An 11,206-nucleotide genomic window follows, 5' to 3' on the forward strand; every position below is an offset into this window, starting at 1 on the left:
GATGGATTTGGCTTAGGAAGATTCAGAGGAAAACAGATTATGAGGGACATTCATGTAATATGTTAAGAAAGAATTAAGAATCTTTGGTTTCTGGTGGTGGTGGGAGTGAAGAATCAGCTGTGATTAGCAAGAGACAGCACCATCAAGGCAGAAACTTTACTGGGACAATTTATGCTGGTTAGCTAGAGCCAAGAAATTGGTGGTGATTAAGAGAAGACCAGTACCACTGAGGTGAAATCTGAGCAATATTCCCTTGAGGTTAGGATTCTGAAGCTGTGGTCCGGAAGATACTTTGTGTTGGAAGCTTAACTTGGTAATATGTAAGAGTGATACTAATTTTGGTGACATGAAAGCTATACTCTCAAAGGGGTCACAGAAACCATCTGAGGCTTGGCCCTCTAAGAGGCCATTGGTGAAGGTGCAGTCAAATTTCAGTGGAAACCCAAGCATTTGATATGCCATAGAGTAAAGCTGAGGCTTAGCACCATGTAGCATTGATAAAGAACCCAGAAAAGGGCCGGGAGGCCATTGATGAAGATGCAGGCTCAGTTGAGGCAGAGGCGTCAGGACCATGGGATGTTTGGTAAAGACAAGCAGGTGTGCAGAGAGCCAGGTTGAGCCTATGTGACAGGCTACGTGTCCTGTGCATGCCAAAGTTGAAGTGGAGCTGCCCAAGACCTTTGAAGACCAGAAGGTTCTGAGTTGTCAAAATTGCACACTAAGCTTTTTGTACTGTTGAATATTGAGTTTGCTTTGCTCTGACTGTAATGGTGCCTGAGTTCTTCCTTCCCTTTTGAAATAAGAAAGTATGTGGCTTACTTTGGATTAGAGCCCAGGTAATAGATTTTGGATGTTAACGTTGACACTGAACTTTCAAAGTGTTGAACATATTAAAGACTTTAGGACTTTTAAAACTGTACTGTGTTTTATATTGTGCTATTAACATGAGATCTTGAGAGTCTGTGCAGGATTTTATTAATTAATAATTTTTGAGGAAGGGCTCAGCCCACTTTGAGAAGTGCCATTTGGGCAGGTAGTCCTGGAATGTTTCAAAGAGCCAGCTGAAATCAAATCAGTAAGAAGTGTCACTTTATGGCTCTGCTTCTGTCCTTGTCTTAACCTTCCTCAATGAAGGACTATGCCATGGTGTTTTCCAAAGAAACAAAAAAATACAAAAGGTTTGATTTTTTAAGCAGCAAGGATAGAATCCAGAACCTCTCAAATTTTAGGCAAGTTCTCTACTCTGAACACTCTAAACTTCTTAGTTTGGGTATATTGTCCTTAGATTTTTTAGAAACAGGATTCAAAATGTGTCAGGGCCTCTTAATCTTCACAAACTGCATTTTTCTTTAATGACTGTATTTAAGTTTGAAAATTTCTAATTAGTTTTTGCAATTTTTCTAATTTATCTCTCATCGGAAAGCAAGGCTTAAAGTTTTTGTTACAATCTTATTAAAAGTTCCTCCCCCCTAGAATGCATTTATGTTGAAGACTCAGCAGTTGGCTGTTATAGCAGGAGATTCTCTGTGCTTTACAGTTAGGATTTTAATCCATCATGAATTTCTGTTCTTTATCCTTCTATGACCAGCCCTCTTTGAGCATTGCTTTATGTGTGCAATTATTCTGTTCCTACGTTTGGCCACAAGGGTAGTATAGCTTTTTTGTTCTGATGTGATATTGTTAACATGTGGATTTTCATGTGCCAACCACTGGGTCTGTGGCTTTCCATTCTACCATTTGCCATTTGCCACTGGGAAGAATTTGGCCTTCTCAGACTCCATACAATCAGGAAACTTCATTAATTCGATCTGCGAGACTGGGATGCCTCACTATATCACAAGAGCTAAATCCCTGACTGCATCTGAGCTAAATCCGAGCATAAGAGAACGCCTTGGCTCTCTGCCAATGCATGATTCTTTTCCCAGTCTAGTCTCCAGTTGGTTTATCATATTTCTGACCCTGGCTATGCTATTACTTGATTCCTTTTTTTGTCATGTGAAATTACCAGTTCATTGGCAGAATGGTCAACTACTGGGTATTTTATGCGGTTCACATTTTTAAACTCTATCTTTGCTTTGTGCTTTGCACATGAGCACGTCAAAGAACGAAGCATGATGGCTTCTGGACTGAAAGTCTCCATAAACTCTAATACTCTTTTAAAGTGTTCTTTTTAATAGGTTTTTTGAGAATTTCATACAATGTATCTTGATCATATTCAACCTCGACTCCTCACAGATCCACTCCCACTTCCCCCAAACCTGGGTTTAAAAGAAAAATAACATATCTACTTCAATTTCTGATGTTCATAATCTCCTGGATATGAAGTCACCACTGGAGTATATTCAACATACAAAGGGTCACACCCTCAAGGAATCATCTCTGCTGCTTCCTTCTCCAGGCCACACACTGCCCATTGTTCCTTCTCTGAGGGAGGAGCTCATGCACCCCTTCCTCGTCTGTGCTATGTTGGGGGGAATTGCACTGAATGAATATGTGTCTCTGTCCTTCCTTGCCTGCCTAAGGCACCTTGGGATTGGTTAAAATAAAACTCCTGTGGCTTATAGCAAAAGGCAGAATAATAAGGTGAAACAAGAGCAGAAGAGAGAGGGGGGAGGAAGAGAGGGAGAGAGGAACTCTGGGAAAGGGAGAAGTGTGGGAGAGAGCTGGAGGAACCTGGACCTATGAAACTGAGGAGATGTAACCAGCCATGAGGCAGGACATAGATTAATATAAACAAGATAACTGAGTTACTAGCTAGATGGGGAACAAACCTAAGCTAAGGTCAAATTGTAAATAAATATAAGACAAAAGAAGGTCAAAGGGATACAAATTGGAAAGGGAGAGGTCAAAATATCACTATTTGCAGATGATGGTAGTATACTTAAGTTACCCTAACAACTCCACCAGAGAACTCCTGGAGCTGATAAACCATGTCGGCAACCAATGCGGTATGCTCAGTGGGCAGTTAGCTCATCCCTCTGCAGCCTCCCAGAAGGTGGGAGGCAAAGAGACTAGTCATTAGATCCATTCCACTTTGGTTCCCAGTGCTTGAGAGACAATTGGGTTTTCAAGATGCTTCATCACACAGCCTTAGTCAGCAGATTTGAAAACGATTGTTTTCGAGTCATAACTATCTGGGCTCTACAGTCAAAGAACTCCTTTGTCTTTAAATGCCACACTCCCTCTGGGTGAATGAATACTCTGAAAAGTGAGGCCTGTTAATTTTCATGAGTCCGCATTGTGTGTCACTCATAACAAGTGTTCTTTAGTGTACAGACACCCACTACTTGTCTCCCCCACAATTTCTTTGTGTCCCTGCATAGTCTTCATTATCCTAATGATATTGCATGCATTTATTAGGAATGCTTCTTACTTAAGAGGGGAAGACTTTAATTCAAGCTAACTTAGTAAGAGCATACAGTATTTGTTCTTGGACTAATAGCTCAGGGTATGTGATGTCATAGAAATATCTGGGGCTGATGATGTCATGTAATGTAATCTGTTCTGTCGCTTCTCACATTTGGCTTTCCTCCTTGGTGGCGTAGGTTCTACATATAGTAAGCAAAATAGTTTCCCAGAAAACCGAATGACTTTTTAAAGTTTTTTCATGCATGGGTGACTTCCTGCCTGCCTGCCTATCTGCATCTATGTGTGCATACTTTGCTTGTGCCTGGTGATGAGAGAGGTCAGAAAAGGGTGTCTGATGCCCTGGAACTGGAGCTACAGGTACCTATGAGTTGCCACATGAGTTCTGGGAACTGAACCTAATCTGCAGGAAGAACAGCCAAATGTCCTTAACTTTCTGACTTCCTTTTTTTTAATGTTAATATTCCTACCCCAGAGTATGAGTGCATGTACACACACACACACACACACACACAAATATATAAATGTAATAATAAAGAAATAAAAGAATAGAATAAAATAACATTCTTAACTATAAAAGTTGCAAAATACCTGCCATGGGTCAGTCAAGAGCAGGGACAAGTACCTTCAACATCACTTGATGCCTCCAAGGTTGAGTTCACACACTACACACACACACACACACACACACACACACACACACACACACACACACACACACACAAACACTTATTTTTTTCTATTCTTCCAAAACTTTCTTGATGTTGCAGCCTTGAAGTGAATGGGCAGAAGAGGGTGGGTATTAAACTCTTTGACTTAGATGATGGCTTGGATTTAAAAGTTTTGGAAGTTTGGGTAAAGAGCAGAGCCAGGAAGTCATCCTGGGCGGCCACAATCCTGCAGCTATCTTCACTGGGAAGGAATGTCACAGAAGGAAAAGATGAGGGAGCTTGTCTAGCACAAGATTTAGTGTCTCCTGGCTCTCAACTCTAACTTAGGCAAAGTGTCCTCGTGAGCCACGCTGAGAGAGGGACCAGGGCATGGCATGAACACAGACAGGTGAGAAATGACACGTGGTCTATTCCCTCACAGTGCATACTACAAACTCAGTGGCCAAGTGTCCCAGGCATGGGAGGGAGCAACAGTAGCCTAATGCATAAGAAGAAATTGCATCTGTTTCCCATGTAGGATAGGGTTCCACTCTGAAGAAATCTAGAAAGTTCTAATCCCCATGGTAAAAGCCAAGTGAACCCTACAGACCTCAAAGAAATGACTTAGCATTTAAAGAAAATAAATTCATACCCATGGGCAACTTGGGGGGCACAAATAAAGAAACAAGGACAATAATTTTACAAGTAGACAAAGACTTGGCAGTGGACCGTGGCTTCATTCTAGGGAAAGCAGATGCCAGATGAATCCCAGATCCCAGGAAAGGCTGTAGCACGGCCAGCTCACTGCTGTCTGAGGTAGCAATGGTGAGAAACACGGGGCTGAGTTTTCTAGTAAAAGGCATCAGATGTGAGAGGAGAGCCTTAGAATGAAAAGGAAAAGAAAAAAGGAAAAAAAAAAACCAAAGCAAAACAACCAACACACTCTGCTTGTTTATGCAGATAGGGATGATGGGGGTGTCCTGTGAGGGGGCACTAGGAAGGGGGGCAGTGAATAGAATGTAAAAATTAATTAATTAACTACAGTCCTTTGTGCTTTTCATGACCACTAGTTACACAAGAATGCTAGATGGTCCTTTGGGGGAAACATTTGGGGGCTGGGGAGCAAGGTAAGTGTCACCAGACTGCCTTGGCCATCGTTGGACTGACAGGTGTCACAAACAGGTTGTCCTCCTGCTCAAGCAGTTGGAGGGAGCCTGGTCATTTCTCCAAGCAGACAATCCAAGGGCACACACACCCAGGTAGTCTGTGAGTGTGAGGCCTGGTCAATCCGTGACATTCCTGACTCTCAGCAGGCATGTAAGCTTCATAGGTAATCAAAGTTAAGACATTCAGCTTTCTCATAAAAAGCCAGGCTATGTTTCTTGTACCAGAGAACACTTAGGAGGAGGGGAAAGATCACTGTGTTGAAAAGTTCCACATGCCTGTAGATGGCCTTATCCTTAGGACACCTTGTTTAAAGGAATGGCTAGTCTGCCACTTCTTTCACCGTTTCTTAGATTTCATTCTTAGAGTTTTCTGCTTTCGAGAAGAATTTCGGTCTTTCTGTGAAAGCTTCTTCCAACGTGTATCCCACAGTTCTAGTGACTGGGAGGCTCTGAGATTTCCGGTTGAATTAATGTTGGAGAGAAGAGACAGGGATGGTTATAGGATGATGATGGGTTGGGAGGAAGTCTGTCCTGTTCTCCTAGCTGCTCTGGCTCCCAGGGCATGGCAGGTTCAGCGCCCTACTATGTGCCTTGCAGCTCTGAGGTTAGGGTGAACACTGTTGTACACTGTCCAGTCCATCTCTGCCATGGCTCCGCTTGGCCTTGGCATTGGCATGTGAGGTCCCTGGGCTTCTGCACTGTGTGTGGGCCCTGGGGAGGAGATGGTGGCACAGCACAGCCATTCTCTTCTCACCCACATAAATCCTCAGAGGTCTCCCTCTGTGGGCTCATAAAAAAAGTCCTTTATCTAATTCATGGCCTAGAGAATTGAGCTTGCAGGCTAAAGGCTTTCCAAGTCACATTTTGAGTAATTTCTCAGCAATTCATTACACAGGGGGAAAGAAATACAGATCCTTTTTGTTCTCAGTCTTGACCTAGGAACACAACTTGTCTTGCCAAATTCATTAACAAAACCTGTGCACAGTGCTGAGCACCCAGGCCAGTTTCTTAAGTGTGCTAAAACTTGCTGGCCATTGAAATGTAAACTTTTACCTTTGGCTGGAAGTAGTCCTAGTTGTTGGAAATATCAATGTCACTTTCAAATGTCCAGGATCCCTCCAGTCCAAGCAGCCGTTGTGAGAGCTAAGGCTTACCATGTGGCAATCGAGAGAGATTGGCCAAACGCCTTCTTTCTCATTGGCAGAAGAGAGGGCTGTGAGCAAGCAGGTCACAGACTGAGAGGCATTGGAAAGTGACTTCAGAGAAAGAACCAGAAAGCTCAGGATCCAGTCCACAACCATCATCATGCGTAGGATAGCTGGGTTTTTTGCACTCCAGGCTGCCCTACGCACACAGAACGGATCGCTCTGAGCAGAGCCATTTTCAAAGGACTCTGGACCAAGTTTTGTGCAGCAGAGGCCTGCTGAGCCATCTCAGGAAATGGTCCCCTGAATTTGAATCTCAGTGTCTCAGATTCAAATGCTTGTCTCTTGTATACGTGCACATGTATGGCGGCCAGAGGATAACCTCATGTCATTCCGTGGGCACCATCCACCATTTGGAGAGAGTAATGGGAGTCACCAAGTAAGCTAGACTGGCTGGACAGTAGCCCCAGGCACCAGTTTATTTCCACCTCACTGGATTATAAGATCTTGCCTCTATACCTGGCTTTTGTAAAAGAGGATTCTGAAGATGAACTTGGGTCTCTGCAATTACATGGCCATGACAAGCATTTTACTACCTATCAACTCTCAAAATGATTTTTGAATACAACATCTAAGATGCTAAATTTAGAAACCTGCAATACTTACTTTATTATATAGCTGTTGTTTGAGGTAGGCTTACCTTGTGTATCCCAGGCTAGCCTCAAACTCACAATTCACCTGCTTCAGCCTCCCAAGTGTTAGGATTACAGATATGGATGCCACGACACTAGCCCTAATTTATATTTTTATAATTAGATATGATAATAAGAGATGCCACTGGTAAAACTGGAAACTCATGCATCCATGATCTAAGGTTACGGATGTGGTTTGGGGCTCATATTCTCTTAAGTGCCCACATTTCTCTTGGTGAACGGCAGTCACCCTTTCACTTACTGTTGTCACCACCACCATTGAGCATCTGGGAAATGATTGTGCTCCTGGCTGAAGTCCCTCCTCCCCTGTGGTGGTTGGAATATGCTTAGCCCATAGGAAATGGCACTATTAGGAGGTGTGGCCTTGCTGGAGTGGGTGTGGCCTTGCTGAAGGAGGTGTGGCCTTGCTGGGGGAGGTGTGGTCTTTTGGAGGAAGTTCATCACTGTGGGGGTGGGCTTTGAAGCTCCACCCAGTATGGAAGATTCATTTTCTCCTGGTTCTAGTCGGGTCATGTAGAACTCTCAACTTCTTCTCCAGCAGCATGTCTGCCTGGACGCTGCCATGCTTCCTGCCATGATGATTCTTGACTAAACCTCTGAAACTGTAAGCTGCCTCAAAATAAATGTTCAACTTTGCAAGAGTTGCTTGGGTCATGGTATCTCTTCACAGCAATGGAAACCCTAGCTAAGACATCCATACCCTCAACACACCTACTTTTTGCATAGTATTCCTAAAAGCTTGGTAGGTAACTGGACCCACAGTTTTTGTTCGTTACAATGGTAAATTCAGAAAGCATATTTTTGTCTAGAACCTACTAAAATCCAGGAGGTATGACTGTGGCTTTTCAGCAGCTTACTTTTTAAAAAAAAAAAAAAAAAAAAAAAAAAACTTTGAATTCTATCTTTTTTGCACATGTATGTCTGTTGGTGTGTGCACATGCACTTATTATGTTTATGTGAGTGTTTGGAGGCCGGCACATGTGGGGCAGAGGCTGTCTTCAGGTCTCCACCCCAGTTGTCCTCTACTTCCTTTACTAAGGTGAAGTCTCTAAACTAAATGCAGAGAAACTTGGCGAGTTTAGCAAGCTGGCTTAGCCAAAGGATCCCCTGTGTGCCTCCTGGGGTTACACACATGCCCATTTCTCCCGAACTGAGGATCCTAACTTCCTCCTCGCAAGTACATGAGAGTTTTACTCACCGAGCTGTCTCTTTGGGCCTCCAAAGAGCAGTATAAACAAAGGGCCGCACGAGGAAGCATGAAGTGAGCAATACAATAGACAGAAAAGCTGCAGGAAGCCCAAACGAGTACAGTTCTTCTGAGTTGTTGGAGACCTAAAGTGCCTAATGGGGGAAAAACAGAACCAACATTTTCAGCAGCCTGTACATTTAGTGTGGCATGGGTGACATAACCAGAATGTGTCACTGGCTGAGATTCCCAGAAGATCTCCTCTTCATCAATGGGCTTCCGGAAGTTTATATTGCAACAGCTAGAGCGGAAGTAAGCAATGGCGATGGTGAGGGAAATCCCGCAGAACCCAGAGACCTCTGCTCCCTCCGCCATCTGATCTGTACTCACCCCCAAAGTTCTAACGCGCAAGAGAAGTTTGTCATGTGTTCAAGCCACTGTCATCAGGTACTTAAGCCATAAGCACTCGGGACTGAAAGCGTGTAATCCTTGCCTCTGTCTCCTGCAAGCATGGGGAAACCCACCGATTTCTTTTAACACACGTGTTCACGCGCCTCCCAAATTGGACCACTCTGCACTTTCAAAGCACAGAAGACCAACGTTCACGGAAGATGGTCAGTCTTCTGTGTCACAGTCTCACCCCCATGAAGAAATGTAGTTGCTTTGAAAAAGTCGTAGAGATCATCAGTCAAATTTGAGAGTAAGTCTATTTTGTGTTTCCCCTGAGCTCTGTATTTCTGTTGTGATCCATCGCTAGCGCCCATGGACTTCCTCCAGCCAATCAAGACTTTAAAAGACAGCCTGGAGTCTGGATGCGGGGTGTAGGAAGGGTCCCCTGGGGTGCAAAATTGGAGAGCTCAGGCTCCGCCTCATTTCTGCCCCAGAGCGGGCCATGCCATTTCCTTTGATTTGATAAACTACAAGTGGTTTTAAATTGAGCCACACATTTCTCTGGGTCTTTCAAAGACCCATCCCCGCCTTTGATTCACATGACAGCAAAGTCTAGCTGGAGACACACACATGCCAATTCGTGTGCATTTAGTCTGGGAGGTGAAAATTTACAGGCCATGCCTTGAACCGCGACCTCGACTTTTTCCTCACCTGAGATGTAAGCAGAGGGATGAAGGAAGGTTAGCATTGCTCACATAGACCCAACTGAGAAGCCCTTAGCGCCATTCTGAAAAGTGAAGGACCCACTGGCAGCTTTAAGAAAGTCCTTGAGCAGCCAATATGAACTCCTTTGCTTTGGAGATATGGACTAATGTGAGTTTTTACTTCAAATTGTGATTTTTCTTTCTAAACGTACACACTTTGCCTGATGCCTGAGACATGGGAACTGAAGTGTAAAGCTACCAAGTTCCAGGGGAAATGGCGAGCTCACTCTTTCTTATCACTAAATCCTGAAATGAATTCTTGTACAACTTCTTAGCAGGTTATATGGGAAGGAACTCAGGAATGCGGCCCACAGGATATATCAGAAGAACAGCTTTGGAAGATGCCTGCTTAGCATGCTTTCTGTTGCTGTGATAAATGAACACTGTGGGGGGAAAGCAACTGAGGGGAGGAAAAGCTTATTTGTCTTATAGGCCACACAGTCTGTTATCAAGGGACACCAAGGCAGGAATCAAAGGCAAGAACTTGAAGCAGAACCCATGAAGAAATGGAATGCTGCTTCCCAGCCCTTTCTGAGACTCACACTCAGCTGTCTTTCTTGTACAGCCCAGGCTCTCCCACCCGGGGTCGGTACTGCCCACGGTGAGCTTGTCCCTCCCAAACGAATGTGTAGGCAGGAAAATGTCCCCACACACATGCCAACAGTTTAGTCTGATGAAATAAATTTTTTCCCAGCGTCAGGTTGACAATGAGGATTAGCTGTCACAATGCCCGAGTGCTACCTCCCAGAACCCGGGAAATGAAGTTAAAATTTCTAACCAGCTGGCCTTGAAATAAAGTTGTCTGGATTTGTATACAGAAGCTTAACTTAATCACAATGGTCTTTATGAGGAGAAGACAGAGACAGAGGACAAGTCTACCCCAGAAAGATCTTATGCAAGAAAGTTGCAGCGACCATTGATGCCTTTAAAAATGAAGAAGAGGTCTACAATCTAAGGAATTCAGAAGCTTTCAGAATCTGGGAGAATCAAGAGAAGTGTTTTTCCCCTGAAGAGCTCCCAGAAACAGTTTAGCCATGGGAACACTTTAAATTTTAGCTCAGTGAGATGCCTTTCAGACACCTGACTCCAGAAGTATACATTTAATTTAATATTGTACTGCATGCCTAAAGTACTTAATACATTTATATGTCTTTAAGCCCTCCATGTTTGCAGTAATTGTTATAATTTGTTATAAAGGTCATGAGAAATAGTGCCACTTCCCCCATTCCGTGTACTGGGGAGACCATTGGAGCCCCACTCTTCGTCTGTTCCACTCTGAGACAGGCAATGTCCCTGAGAACTGGCCTGGGTGGGTCCTTCATCATTGCTGACAAGCACATTTGTCATCCCTTAAGTCTCTCTCCTCAACAGTTTCTGTTAAGTGCGATAACAGAGGTGAAAGCCCCAGGTTATTCACAGCCTTCCACTGTGCTGGTTTTGTGTGTGTGTTGGTAAGTAATTAGATGCTAATAACCGAGGAAAAAGTAAGAAGGGGGAAGAGCCGCAGTGGGGAGAGGACTCTGCAACTTGTCACTTTTTTCTTTCCTCACAAACATGTAGTTTATGTGGGTCTTTTTATTCTGAACTTTTATTAGTATATATCAAATCATGGTCTATCACTCTAGCTTTCCCCTAGCTATTGATCTCTTCCTCTGCATATATATAGTTATATGGTGCATAAGTATAAAGATAATGCTAATAATAAACAAATATGAAGACGGTGAAGAGGGAATGACCCACATGCCTGCAGGAGGATTATTGGCAAGCCGTGCAGGAGGAACGGGTGGGAAGAGCCAGGAGAACATACCTCAGGCTCTGCATTGGCA

The 11,206-nt window shown here is 43.8% G+C and overlaps 1 pseudogene across 1 annotated transcript in view; it reads right to left on the minus strand.

Moving 5' to 3' along the window:
• Window positions 1-8,601, minus strand: part of LOC308428289 (heat shock protein HSP 90-beta-like) — a 49,106-nt pseudogene extending 40,505 nt beyond the window's left edge. The window contains exon 1 of the transcript in view: window positions 8,407-8,601. The product of the transcript in view is annotated as a heat shock protein HSP 90-beta-like (transcript). The remainder of the gene's footprint in view (window positions 1-8,406) is intronic.
• Window positions 8,602-11,206: the final 2,605 nt, after the last annotated feature.

The sequence above is a fragment of the Micromys minutus genome (assembly GCF_963924665.1).
Source record: "Micromys minutus genome assembly, chromosome: 12".
In the NCBI taxonomy this organism is placed as follows: Eukaryota; Metazoa; Chordata; class Mammalia; order Rodentia; family Muridae; genus Micromys; species Micromys minutus.